At 44.5% G+C, this 13895-nt stretch overlaps 1 non-coding gene across 1 annotated transcript; it reads left to right on the top strand.

Annotated features, from left to right (window-relative positions):
- The first annotated feature begins 3718 nt into the window (after nt 1-3718).
- Nucleotides 3719-3825, top strand: LOC138567956 (U6 spliceosomal RNA). The gene has a single exon (XR_011302334.1). It is a non-coding gene; the product is annotated as a U6 spliceosomal RNA (small nuclear RNA).
- Nucleotides 3826-13895: the final 10070 nt, after the last annotated feature.

Raw genomic sequence — 13895 nt, 5'->3', positions numbered from 1 at the left:
GGGTAGGATTTGGGCTTACAATTAACTGACTCACAGTCAGATGTGCTATCCCCTGACCCACTGATCCCCTTTCCTTTTGTGTAATCCTTTTGTTCTCAGTAGGGTTTTCCAAAGTGGCTTTCAAATAAAAGATCCTAGACCTGCATTTTGTGGCACACATGCCTCATATCCCGTTGCTCTTGATAAACTCACATCATCTCCCACCAATACAAGCTGTAAAAGATTTTCAGGGCTTAGCCAAGCAAACTAGACGCAGGTCGAAGGTTGAGCAATCCTTTAATCAGCAGCAAAGTTAACATTGAAATCAGCCTCAGAATCTCTTAAAGGATGGGCCAACATCTGTTGCTGGCAGCGTGCAAAGGGGCAGCCTGGGTGCTGACACCTTAAGCCATCTCCTGTTCTTGCCTTGTCCTTGATCCAGCCATGGGCCCACATACACTCAGAGGTACAGAGTGTTTCTCATGTCTATGGGTCTGCTGTGATGCTCTCACGCTTGCATCACCCAGCCATCGTGATGGGGAGGGGGTGTCGATTTGCAAGCACCCTTGAGCATGAATCTTTAAATATAATTGGCATTAAACCAAACCCTTTAGGACCAGATCAATAAAGCAGCAAAGAATGCTGATGTATTGCTGTTTGCCGCTTAATTCCATACCATCCGACATCTAAATGGTGTTTGGTCAAACGTTTGCCATATCAAATGTCCTTATGTCAAAGAGCAGAAAGTCCAGAGGTCCTAATCAATGGTTTGGTTGGCTCTCCCTTTGCGCTTGCCTTAAGGCGTCAGCACCAGAGGCTGTCCGATTGCGCCCTGCAAGCAACCAATGTTGGCCCATCCTTTAAGAGATTCTGAGGCTGATTTCAATGTTAATTTTGCTGCTGGTTTAAGGATTGCTCAACCTTCGGCCCACGTCTAATTTCCTTGGCTATGCCCTTGAAATATTTTACAGATTGTATTGGTGGGAGATGACGTGGGTTTATCAAGAGCAACGGGATATGAGGCATGTGGGCCATAAAAAACAGGTCTAGGATCTTTTGTATAAGAAAGTCTCTTTAAATAGGGAACTTTGGACAACACTGCTGAGAGGAAAAGGATTACACAAAAGGCAAGGGGGTCAGTGGGTCAAGGGATAGCACATCTGACTGTGAGTCAGTTTATTGTAAGTCCAAATCCTACCTGTTTCAACATTTTTCCAGGCTTTTTGTTTCATTTCTTAACAGATCCATTCCTATGTGCCTCAGCAACCCATGTACTAATATTGGAATGAAAATGGGAAAATTGAATTTGACCCTGCTTCAAAGGATGACACGCACATTCGTAAAGCATTCACTATTTTTGGCACACGACAGGACAAAAACTTTCTTAATCTGCAAGTCTTTATTTTTGAATACATCTTTTTTAATGAAGATTGAAATTGTATGTTCATTCATTTTACACGACAACACAATACATTTTGCGCCAAATTCAACACTAATGACTCTGGAGCCTTTTACTTGCGAGTCCTATTGACTGAATGAACATCCCCATCCCCTTCAATTTCTTGACTTGTACTTTTAGAAGTGGCACGCTGCTTTTGTTTTTTTATCCCATTCTACCAAACTCAGTATTAACACTTTCCCCCTTGTTGTGCACTCCAGCGTAAACTGCTTTAAGGTGCTATTTGCAAACATCGCTCTGAACTACAGCTTTACTTGCTTCTAGGCCTTAATCTTTAATTGGGGCTGAGCAGTGTACTCCGGATTTGGCTGCTTTTAGTTGGTTGATTTCTTTTTTGATTTCTGTAACTTTCAAACAGTCCCATTGTGAAATACCATTGTCACAATGTGATGCAGTGCAGGAAAACTTAAAATTAATGGTAGGGAGAGGGAGCGGGGGTTGTGGGGGATGGGAAGGAGGGAGGGAGGGAGGAGAGAGAGAGACAGAGAGAGAGAGAAAACAATTAAAAGCCTAAAATCTTTGCCATGCAAACACATAGCCCCCGAATACCATATTTTCTTTATGTGGAAAGGGGCTCTGTGGCTGGTATGGCAGCCTGTTGATGCTTTGTTGAGTTGCTTGGAACGTGCATGGAAGGAGACCTGAAGCACTCCCGACCAGGTTGCATGCCTCCAAGTTACTGAAATCCCACAGACCTCCTCCCTGTGCCACAAAGTTCTGGGCGCTGAGCTCTGCAGTTGTTCCCCACAAGTTGCCAAGCACCCCAGATTTACTAGTTACTACTACCCCACCTCGACCACTATATTTTCCCCAGATACTTGCTACTGTGGAGTAAGCAGGGCTAAGAAAGAGGGAGAGGGGGTTTGCCTATGCAAATCATCTGCCAGTTTGCTTCCTGCGAGGTCATTCCATCTCACCAGCTGACACCTGGGCAGCGGCAGGTAATTTGGAGAACAGACATATATGGACAGGCCACAAAGCAAAGGCTGAGCCGTTGATTGAGGATCCCTTTTGCCATGTCTCCCTAAGTTACCGAGGACCAGAAAATTCCACCCTCAGCTCTCATAGAGAGGTCCTTGGCCGATCGTAGCCGATCAGAGGAGTGAAGTGTCGGAGGTGACTGTACACTGCCTCACCTGCCCTGCTTTCTACAGTGGTAATGCTTTTGCAGAAGGGGCCTGTACAAGAGATTTTGTTCTGCACTGTGGGAAAGTGACATTTATCCACTGACATTAACCAAACTACTTGCGCTGTTCAATGCACATGTATGCAGAGAAATCATTTTATGTTTTTTGGGGAAGGTCTAGAGGGTCCTGCTGGTGATTCTTTTAAGCTGTCTGCTACTCTTGCTTTTACATAGAGTCTTCCCTGCCCAGGAAGGTATACTGTATGTCCCTCCCTTACAATGAAAACTCTGTTCAAAGCACAGAGGTACATAGGAATGGATCTGTTAAGAAATGAGACAAAAAGCCTGGAAAATTTCAAAGCAGGTAGCATTTGGACTTACAATAAACTGACTCACAGTCAAATGTGCTATCATTTGACCCACTGAACCCCTTACCTTTTGTGTCATACTTTTGCTCTCAGTGGGGTTGCCCAAAGTTCCCTTCTTAAAGCGGCTTTCTTTTAAAAAATCCTAGACCTGCTTTTTGTGGCACACATGCCTCATATCCCGTTGCAGTTGATAAAGTCACATCATCTCCCACCAGTACAAGCTGTACAAGATTTCCAGGGCTTATCCTTGCAATCTAGACGTGGGTCGCAGGTTGAGCAATCCTTAAATCAGCTGCAAAGTTAAAATTGAAATCAGCCTGAGAATCCTTTAAAGGATGGTCCAACATCTGTTGCTTACAGGGCTCAATCGGACAGCCTCTGGTGCTGACGCTTTAAGCCACCTCCTGTTCTTGCCTTGTCCTTGTTACAGCCATGGGCCCACATACACTCAGAGGTACAGAGTTTTTCTCATGTCTATGGGTCTGTTGTGATGCTCTCAGGCTTGCATCAGCCAGCCATTGTGATGGGGAGGGGGTGTCATTTTGCAAGCACCCTGGAGCATTAATCTTTATATCTTTAAATATAATTGGCATTAAACTAAAACCCTTTAGGACCAGATCAATACAGCAGCAAAGAATGCTTATTCATTGTTGTTTGCCTCTTCATTTCATATCACCCGATATCTAAATGGTGTTTGGACTTTCTGCCCTCTGACATAAGGACATTTGGTATGGCAAACCTTTGACCAGAGGTCCTAATCAATGGTTTGATTGACTCTCCCTTTGCGCTTGCTTCTGCAACACATGTACTAATATTGGAATGATAATGGGAAAATTAAATTGGCCCCTGCTCTAAAGGATGACACGCACATTCGTAAAGCATTCACTATTTTAGGCACATGTCTGGACAGAAACTTTCTTAATTTGCAAGTCTTTATTTTTTAATATATCTTTTTTTATTGAAGATTGACATTTTATGTTCATTCATATTACACGACAACACAATACATTTTGCGCCAAATTCAACACTAATGCCTCAGGAGCCTTTTACTTGTGAGTCCTCTTGACTGAATGAACAGCCCTGTCCCCTTCAGTTTCTTGACTTGTACTTTTAGAAGTGGCACGCTTCTTTTTTTTTTTTTTTTTTTATCCCATTCTACCAAACTCAGTATTATCACTTTCCTCCTTGTTGTGCACTCCAGCGTAAACTGCTTTAAGGTGCTGTTTGCAAACATCGCTCTGAACCACAGCTTTACTTGCTTCAGGGCCTTAATCTTTAATTGGGGCTGAGCAGTGTACTCCGGATTTGGCTGCTTTTAGTTGGTTGATTTCTTTTTTGATTTCTGTAACTTTCAAAAAGTCCCATTGTGAAATACCATTGTGACAATGTGCTGCAGTGCATGAAAACCTAAAATTAATGGTAGGGAGAGGGAGGGGGGGTAGGGGGGAAGAGAGAGGGCGGGAGGGTGGGAAGGAGTGAGTGAGGGAGGGAGAGAGGGAGGAGAGAGAGACAGAGAGAGAGAAAACAAAGAAAATATGGTATTTGGGGGCTATGTATTTGCATGGAAAAGATTTTGGCCTTTTAATCAAGTGGGAAGGGGCTCTGTGGTTGGTATCTCAGCCTGTTGATGCTTTGTTGAGTTGCTTGGAACATGCAAGGAAGGAGACCTGAAGCACTCCCGACCAGGTTGCATGTCTCCAAGTTACTGAAATCCCACAGACCTCCTCCCTGTGCCACAAAGTCCTGGGCACTGAGCTCTGCAGTTGTTGCCCACAGGTCGCCAAGTGTCCCAGATTTACTTTCTCAGAGTTGCTAGTTACTGCTACCCCACCTCGACCACTATATTTTCCCCAGATACTTGCTACTGTGGAGCAAGCAGGGCTAAGGAGAGGGAGAGGGGGTGTGCCTATGCAAATTATCTGCCAGTGTGCTTCCTGGGAGGTCATTCCATCTCACCAGCTGACACCTGGGCAGCGGCAGGTAATTTGGAGAACAGACATATCCGGACAGGCCACAGAGCAAAGGCTGGGCCGTTGATTGAGGATCCCTTTAGCCATGTCTCCCTAAGTTACTGAGGTCCAGAAAAATTCCACCCTCAGCTCTCATAGAGAGGTCCTTGGCCGATCGTGGCCGATCAGGGCTGTGAAGGGTCAGGGGGGACTGCACACTGCCTCACCTTTTCACTGCTTTCTGTAGCGGTAATGCTTTTGCAGAAGGGGCCTGTACAAGTGATTTTGTTCTGCGCTGTGCGAAAGTCACATTTATCCACTGACATTAACCAAATTACTTGCGCTGTTCAACGCACATACATGCATAGAAATCATGTTATGTTTTTTGGGGAAGGTCTAGAGGGTCCTGCTGATGATTTATTAAGCTGTCTGCTACTCTTGCTTTTACATAGTCTTCCCTGCCCAGGCATGTTTAAGGCATACTGTATGTCCCTCCATTACAATGAAAACTCTGTTGAAAGCACAGAGGTACATAGGAATGGATCTGTTAAGAAATGAAACAAAAAGTCTGGAAAAATGTCGAAACGGGTAGGATTTGGGCTTACAATTAACTGACTCACAGTCAGATGTGCTATCCCCTGACCCACTGATCCCCTTTCCTTTTGTGTAATCCTTTTGTTCTCAGTAGGGTTTTCCAAAGTGGCTTTCAAATAAAAGATCCTAGACCTGCATTTTGTGGCACACATGCCTCATATCCCGTTGCTCTTGATAAACTCACATCATCTCCCACCAATACAAGCTGTAAAAGATTTTCAGGGCTTAGCCAAGCAAACTAGACGCAGGTCGAAGGTTGAGCAATCCTTTAATCAGCAGCAAAGTTAACATTGAAATCAGCCTCAGAATCTCTTAAAGGATGGGCCAACATCTGTTGCTGGCAGCGTGCAAAGGGGCAGCCTGGGTGCTGACACCTTAAGCCATCTCCTGTTCTTGCCTTGTCCTTGATCCAGCCATGGGCCCACATACACTCAGAGGTACAGAGTGTTTCTCATGTCTATGGGTCTGCTGTGATGCTCTCACGCTTGCATCACCCAGCCATCGTGATGGGGAGGGGGTGTCGATTTGCAAGCACCCTTGAGCATGAATCTTTAAATATAATTGGCATTAAACCAAACCCTTTAGGACCAGATCAATAAAGCAGCAAAGAATGCTGATGTATTGCTGTTTGCCGCTTAATTCCATACCATCCGACATCTAAATGGTGTTTGGTCAAACGTTTGCCATATCAAATGTCCTTATGTCAAAGAGCAGAAAGTCCAGAGGTCCTAATCAATGGTTTGGTTGGCTCTCCCTTTGCGCTTGCCTTAAGGCGTCAGCACCAGAGGCTGTCCGATTGCGCCCTGCAAGCAACCAATGTTGGCCCATCCTTTAAGAGATTCTGAGGCTGATTTCAATGTTAATTTTGCTGCTGGTTTAAGGATTGCTCAACCTTCGGCCCACGTCTAATTTCCTTGGCTATGCCCTTGAAATATTTTACAGATTGTATTGGTGGGAGATGACGTGGGTTTATCAAGAGCAACGGGATATGAGGCATGTGGGCCATAAAAAACAGGTCTAGGATCTTTTGTATAAGAAAGTCTCTTTAAGTAGGGAACTTTGGACAACACTGCTGAGAGGAAAAGGATTACACAAAAGGCAAGGGGGTCAGTGGGTCAAGGGATAGCACATCTGACTGTGAGTCAGTTTATTGTAAGTCCAAATCCTACCTGTTTCAACATTTTTCCAGGCTTTTTGTTTCATTTCTTAACAGATCCATTCCTATGTGCCTCAGCAACCCATGTACTAATATTGGAATGAAAATGGGAAAATTGAATTTGACCCTGCTTCAAAGGATGACAGGCACATTCGTAAAGCATTCACTATTTTTGGCACACGACAGGACAAAAACTTTCTTAATCTGCAAGTCTTTATTTTTGAATACATCTTTTTTAATGAAGATTGAAATTGTATGTTCATTCATTTTACACGACAACACAATACATTTTGCGCCAAATTCAACACTAATGACTCTGGAGCCTTTTACTTGTGAGTCCTATTGACTGAATGAACAGCCCCATCCCCTTCAATTTCTTGACTTGTACTTTTAGAAGTGGCACGCTGCTTTTGTTTTTTTATCCCATTCTACCAAACTCAGTATTAACACTTTCCCCCTTGTTGTGCACTCCAGCGTAAACTGCTTTAAGGTGCTATTTGCAAACATCGCTCTGAACTACAGCTTTACTTGCTTCTAGGCCTTAATCTTTAATTGGGGCTGAGCAGTGTACTCCGGATTTGGCTGCTTTTAGTTGGTTGATTTCTTTTTTGATTTCTGTAACTTTCAAACAGTCCCATTGTGAAATACCATTGTCACAATGTGATGCAGTGCAGGAAAACTTAAAATTAATGGTAGGGAGAGGGAGAGGGAGCGGGGGTTGTGGGGGATGGGAAGGAGGGAGGGAGGGAGGAGAGAGAGAGAGAGAGAGAGAGAGAGAGAAAACAATTAAAAGCCTAAAATCTTTGCCATGCAAACACATAGCCCCCGAATACCATATTTTCTTTATGTGGAAAGGGGCTCTGTGGCTGGTATGGCAGCCTGTTGATGCTTTGTTGAGTTGCTTGGAACGTGCATGGAAGGAGACCTGAAGCACTCCCGACCAGGTTGCATGCCTCCAAGTTACTGAAATCCCACAGACCTCCTCCCTGTGCCACAAAGTTCTGGGCGCTGAGCTCTGCAGTTGTTCCCCACAAGTTGCCAAGCACCCCAGATTTACTAGTTACTACTACCCCACCTCGACCACTATATTTTCCCCAGATACTTGCTACTGTGGAGTAAGCAGGGCTAAGAAAGAGGGAGAGGGGGTTTGCCTATGCAAATCATCTGCCAGTTTGCTTCCTGCGAGGTCATTCCATCTCACCGGCAGGTCATTTGGAGAACAGACATTAGACACTGCTGATACGGTAAGGAGAGTAAAACACAGTGTTGATGCAGACATGAAGGGAGTTGGTTACTCGTACTGTGCCTGTGAGATACATGCCAAGAACATGTGGTACAAACACATGTCCAAAGTTGGTAGCGATACCACTGGGGACAGCTGTTATGTCTGCTCCTTAATCCCCTACGCCACGAGTGCTTCTCGTGCATTCATTTCAACTGAAATACCTGCAACAAAAGGGCAATGCTTGAAGTTCCTCGCGATGGTCCGGACGGGAGGCCTGTTCCAAGGGAAGACAGCAACCTTCAGATGGATGTCAAAGGGAACTTTCCCATATGAAGATAGCTACATCAAGACATTAGACATGATGAACAATTACTGGAAGCTCGTAGAAGGGTTGCAGTACATAACCGATGGGCCAGAAAAGGGAGAAACAAAGATTGTTACACTGAAGGAATTGCCATGCCCCTGGACACGAACAAAGGAAGTATGAGGAGAGCCTGGCTGCTTGGAGAGACCACAGATATTGATCTATGGACGCTTGTACACTAAGGATGGCTGGGAAGATGGAGTGGTGGGAAATGAAGGCACTGATCATAGCCCACTCACCAGTGAGCAAAGTGCAAGAAGAAAATGAGAAATGCACTCCTGTCCCATTCCTTCCGGCAAAGTTGGTAACCTGGGTCAAAACAAAGCTGGACCAATGCCAATAATCCCTTTGAAGACACTGGCTCTGTGTTACCAACACAATGGTGATGAGGAGGTTGGTGAAAACGTGTGATGCAAGGCGGTTGAAATTATCCCGGCAATGGGAGCAGGGACAGCTGTACTGATGGATCACTATTGGGCATGCAGGTGTAAAGCATATGAGAAACTGCCACCGAATTGGGTAGAGGTATGCTCCTTAGTGCACATCAACATGCCGTCAATGGTGGTACCCAAGAAAGATGTGAAGCTCGATGACTTCCCAAAGATGGAAAACAACAAAAGGAAGAAGAGGTCATTAGAGGGAACACCACCTGTCCAAGCAGAAAAGACGGATGAAGAAAGAGGACTGAGCAGAGTGAAGAGAGGAGGGAATTACTTCTCAGGCAAATCAGAAACCACATTGGACGAAGTACCAGCAGAACACAGGCTGTTCAGCAGAACCCAAATGTTCTTCACGTCGCTGATACCGGAAGTGCAGATATACGCAAATGGCTACCAATTACTTGTTGGGAGTTGATGGTAACCATAAACTCGATAGTGAATGGATTCAATGCCATAAAGGAAGAGCTCAGAGCAATAAGGTTTGTGGCGTTCCAGAATAGGTACGTTCTGGATCTCCTTACAGCCATGGAAGGAGGAGTTTGAGCAAAAATAGGGAGTTTGTGTTGTACATTCATTCCTGCTCACGATGACGACAACGCAACTCTCTCAGATGCAGTTACACATGCTACATCCTCCATTCTTGCATCCATTTGTGCTAATTGTGCAACAGGGAAGGACAAGAGCTGGCTAGCGTATCTGTGGTCATGGAAGCCATCATTGCTGGCAGATAGAGTGAAGATGATAGTGGGAACACTAGCACTGGGGGTAGCATCCTTGTGTGGTGGAATAAGATCTGCATTGGATGGTGCATGAAAACAGCAGAAGAACCAATAGGAATGCAAATCCTGATGAATGTGAACATAGGAGAAGCAATGGATGACATTGTAAGAGAAAGGGACAGACTAAGGGAGAGAATAACGATGTGTGACCTATTTCGGGCATGGACAATGGTCGACAATCCCTGTGACCCAAGGGAGTATGAAGGGAATTGGGTTTGGTGCAACCCCGAAGGAGCATGTGCTTACATGTACTGGTCCTTTGACGATCATGTAAACTATTATGGACACCTCGGAGGAGTGATGAAGATATGGCGACTTAAAGAGGACGAGTGGTTCTTTCGTGATGTGGTCAAAAAGTCGACCAGAGGGGGGACTGAAGAGGGAAGGTTGAAGTCTACCCCTGCTTCCCATCCCATCAGACACACAACCCGGAAGAACTAAAGGAACTACGATCCATTATACCGTTTCAGACCGGTTCCCGCTGCCCCCACCATAGAAAAGTATGTCAAAGGGTATCCACTCTGTGAACCCTATAGCGCAGGAGCAGTGAAAACATTGCCCAAAGTGGATGGGGAGCAACGAGACGCGCCAAAAGACACCTTCATTGACAGTTTCGATTAAAGCGGCAAGAAGCCATGCATAATACCGTTAGAGACCTCATGACATAGCAGCGTTAGACATGAAGCACACGTGCCACCCGCACATTGGGACCCAAACACACAACAAGCACATGTGTACAATTCTATAAACTTGTCAAAAACCGTAAGGGATAATAGGGGATCGATCCCCTCTCCCGAACCACAGAAGCCGAATGAATCGACCCTCCCACCTTGGTTGGCACGGGCATCTGAATATAATATAACAGCGAACCACGTGGCAGCCAATGGGGGGAAGAAGGAATTAGGGAAAGGGGTTGGATAGACAAAGGAAAGAAGGGGACATAATATACAATTCACAATACTTCCACAAAACAACCTACTAATACCATGAATTCTGAATACCTACTCCTGATCCTACACCTATTTCAGAATTATGCATAGTATACCTAAACCTCCTCCTGAAACCTGATTTTGCATATTACACCAAACATGAAGGACGGCCACAAATAACAATGACATGATCCCACAGTAAAAGCAAGCGGAATGACACAAACAAGAAAGCTGCTTCCATGATGAATAAACGTGAACACATGGCCCATTGGGCTAGCAAAGCAGTAGACAAACGTGAAACTAATCCTGCCCTTAGTTAAGCAGGCACATGAACTTCACAGAGAGTGTGACAAAACTCTGCCCACACTGAATGAACGTAAATGAAAAGTGTGCTCTTGTACTTGAAGGAGTTTCAGTTCCTAAGAAAGGACTGCGGAACACATAGCGGAATACATATTAACAAAAATGTCCAGGGAAATCAATAGCGTTGCTCGTGGACATAACAGACCAGCTTGAATGGAGCCAGCCGCTAAATAAATGACAGATACTCCCGTGTCATTTAACCATAAGTGTTTTTCTTCTTATCTGTGTGTCCGGGCGGCTCACAAGCGCACCCGGACCTCTTGAAATGCTGCAGTCTGCTGCCGTGAACTGGAAGCTCTCACCGCCGCGGCATGAAACAGAATGCAATGTTCTTGTTACTCATAACCGAGAGTTCGAACGGCATTGCGGCTTTCTCCCTATTTAATGAGTACACGTGAAGATCAGCATGCCGTATTTTCTCCTGCTGCTCCGACACATCGTGGCCGCCCGTGCTGTCTATTCAACAATTATCAGCACCAGTGCACGGGTGGACAATGGTTTAATAGCTGTCTCAATTACCCCCAGCTGCTGTCTCAATTATCCCCAGCTGCTGTCTCAATTATCCCCAGCTGGCGAATGGCGCAAGGAGGAAAGAGCTACTCCAGCCCCCTCAGCCTACTGGGAAATGTAGTTTCTTCAGCTTTCACAGCTAATTCCTATGGTACGGTCGCCGAGGCTTGCTCCAATTCCATTTCCTGACAAAGCTAGAGGACGAAACATATACACACTCATTGCGTGTTTATTATTTTTCCATTAGCTTGACCGCAGCAACATAGAAACCGCAAGAAGCAAGAGATCCTATGTAAAAGCTTGCAGATGCTTGTATGCAAATAACCCTGTGGAACTGTAGGAGCACCTGAAGGACCTGACAGTGCCATGAACAACTAACCTATGGATACTTTATGCTATTCTAATGTAGAAGCCATACTGTGACTTTCCTAAGCCATAACAGGCCATAGAGCCTCGGCTGGAGCTGAGATCAACAAACTTAGGCTGCACAGAGGAGCAAACATGTAGGACAGGGCCTGCTGTGAAGGCCACCAGATTCGAGTGACATTCCATTCCCTGAACTACAGTAACACCGACTGCATGAAATACGAACATATCCTCATAAATCAGAGTAATTCAGAGCTCCAGAGGCCCCAACCAGGGTCTCTGGACACGTGACTGGCTTAGCCGATGATGAACCGAAACTAGCACCTGGCAAAGAAGGACAGTCTCACGAGCCCAGACACAAGTTGCAACAAAGTGGTTACAGGAGAAGCCGAGTATTGCATAATGAGAACAAGCGAACTCACAGGCATTGGTGGTGGACACACGTTACAATGCAGACAAATACCTTGAAGTGTACCTTTTCAAGGTAATAAGAACAACTGATTTGGGTCCCAGGCCTTGGGGCGACTGCTCTAACCAATCACAGTATGGGACCCTAGGGATAGGTAGCGAGGAGCAAGAACCAACCATTAGACCCTCATACAATGTTGCAGTGTAAGTAGCAGTTTTGGGGGATGAACCAGGCCAGCCATCTGACATGGGAGAGCCAATAACCTGACAGCTATAGGGTCTGCCATAGGTGGAGTAACACTCAGCACCCAATCCACTCACTTCATATGTTTGCTGGAGAGGGCCCCAGGTTGTGATATCATTGTGACATGGATTTGGCTAAAACCTGGCCTGCAAGCCAGAGTTTGCGAGAAGATCCAGGAGCCTGTTCCTTGTTCTGATCCCTGTTGGTTTTGGCTGTAATAAACCGCAGTTTGAACTTGCTGTCTGTCTGGGCCTGCAAACCTTTGGGAAGCGAAGGAGCTAGGTCTTCCATGAGTTTGTGGTCCGCAAACTCCTAGTAGCCCTCCTGTCTACCTGGGAGTTTAACCTAACAGTCCCAGGCCCCAGAAAGCCTTGTCAAACATAATAAGGATCTTGAATTTCATCCTTGCAATTAGCAAAAGCCAATGTACACATTTTAGGGATGCAGTGATACAATCCCTGGCATTGAGGCCAAGGATAAGTCTTGCAGCACTATTCAAGATTAGCTGAAAGGAGCATAAACTACAAAGGGGGAGGTTAAGGAAGAGACTGTTGCAGTAGTCCAGTCTACACAAGACCAGGGCTCTACAGACCTTTAGCTTCTGGAGGAAGGAGAGGAATGGTACAATGCCTGTAAGGAGGTCAAGCTAAAAGCATGGGCTTTCTTTACATGCTCGAAAATGTAAGGAGTAAAACATAAAGAGGACTTAAAGATGACCCCATGGTGTTTGGCTTCACATGATTGTGAGAGTACAGAGCCCAAAGACAGGTACAATGCAGATGGTACCAAAAATAACTAAGCTCATTAGCTTTAGACATGGCTAAGTATCTCTTGACAATAAAACCTACACAACAGTATGTATAATATTGCACACTGGTGCCACAGCCACTTCAGGCCACTATACGGCATATGCCAAAAAAAGAAGTGGTTGGTTTGAATGTAACGACACCTCAGTTACTCCAAAACATAGGCTACCAGCAAATCTAACAAATACCTACTTAATATTCCTTCTACCCTAATTTACTCACGTAACTGTAGCACAATAAATTGTTGGCATATTCTAACAGGTATCTAACCACTTCAAAAATAGCCTTCGTTGCAATACACTTCAAATACGCCATCACAGTTCTTGTTACTGCAAAACCTCTTAGATACGCCAAAAGGTATTTAAACTATTTTAGACTATACAACTACTTGTAATTAAGGGAATGCTTCAACACATTTCAAACAAACATACCATCACACTTACAATTATGTTAGTGTAATACGATTTTTTTAAATTTTGTATGGATTTATTTTTTCCCAATGATTGTTGTTGTTTTGACATCAAATAATGTAGCAGCCACTAATGCTGTACCAAATATAATGCATAGAATATACTGATTGTGAGGGTATAAAAACTAAAAGTTTTAATTGCATACAATTTTACATATACATTTAAACTATTCTGCTTAACAAATTATACTGTTTTTCTTTTTCACAGAAAAACAACCAGAGATTACAGCTTTATTACTGTATGCAACTTAGTAACCATACAAAGTATAAACAAACATTTATTCCATAGGCACTATCCTTGAGTGCACTACAATGATAAATGATGTATGCACTTCAATTATATAATTCCACCATATTACGA

This window comes from Ambystoma mexicanum, chromosome 2p, assembly GCF_040938575.1.
Source record: "Ambystoma mexicanum isolate Mex_15411 chromosome 2p, UKY_AmexF1_1, whole genome shotgun sequence".
NCBI lineage: Eukaryota > Metazoa > Chordata > Amphibia > Caudata > Ambystomatidae > Ambystoma > Ambystoma mexicanum.
This window is presented reverse-complemented; position numbering and strand designations above follow the sequence as displayed.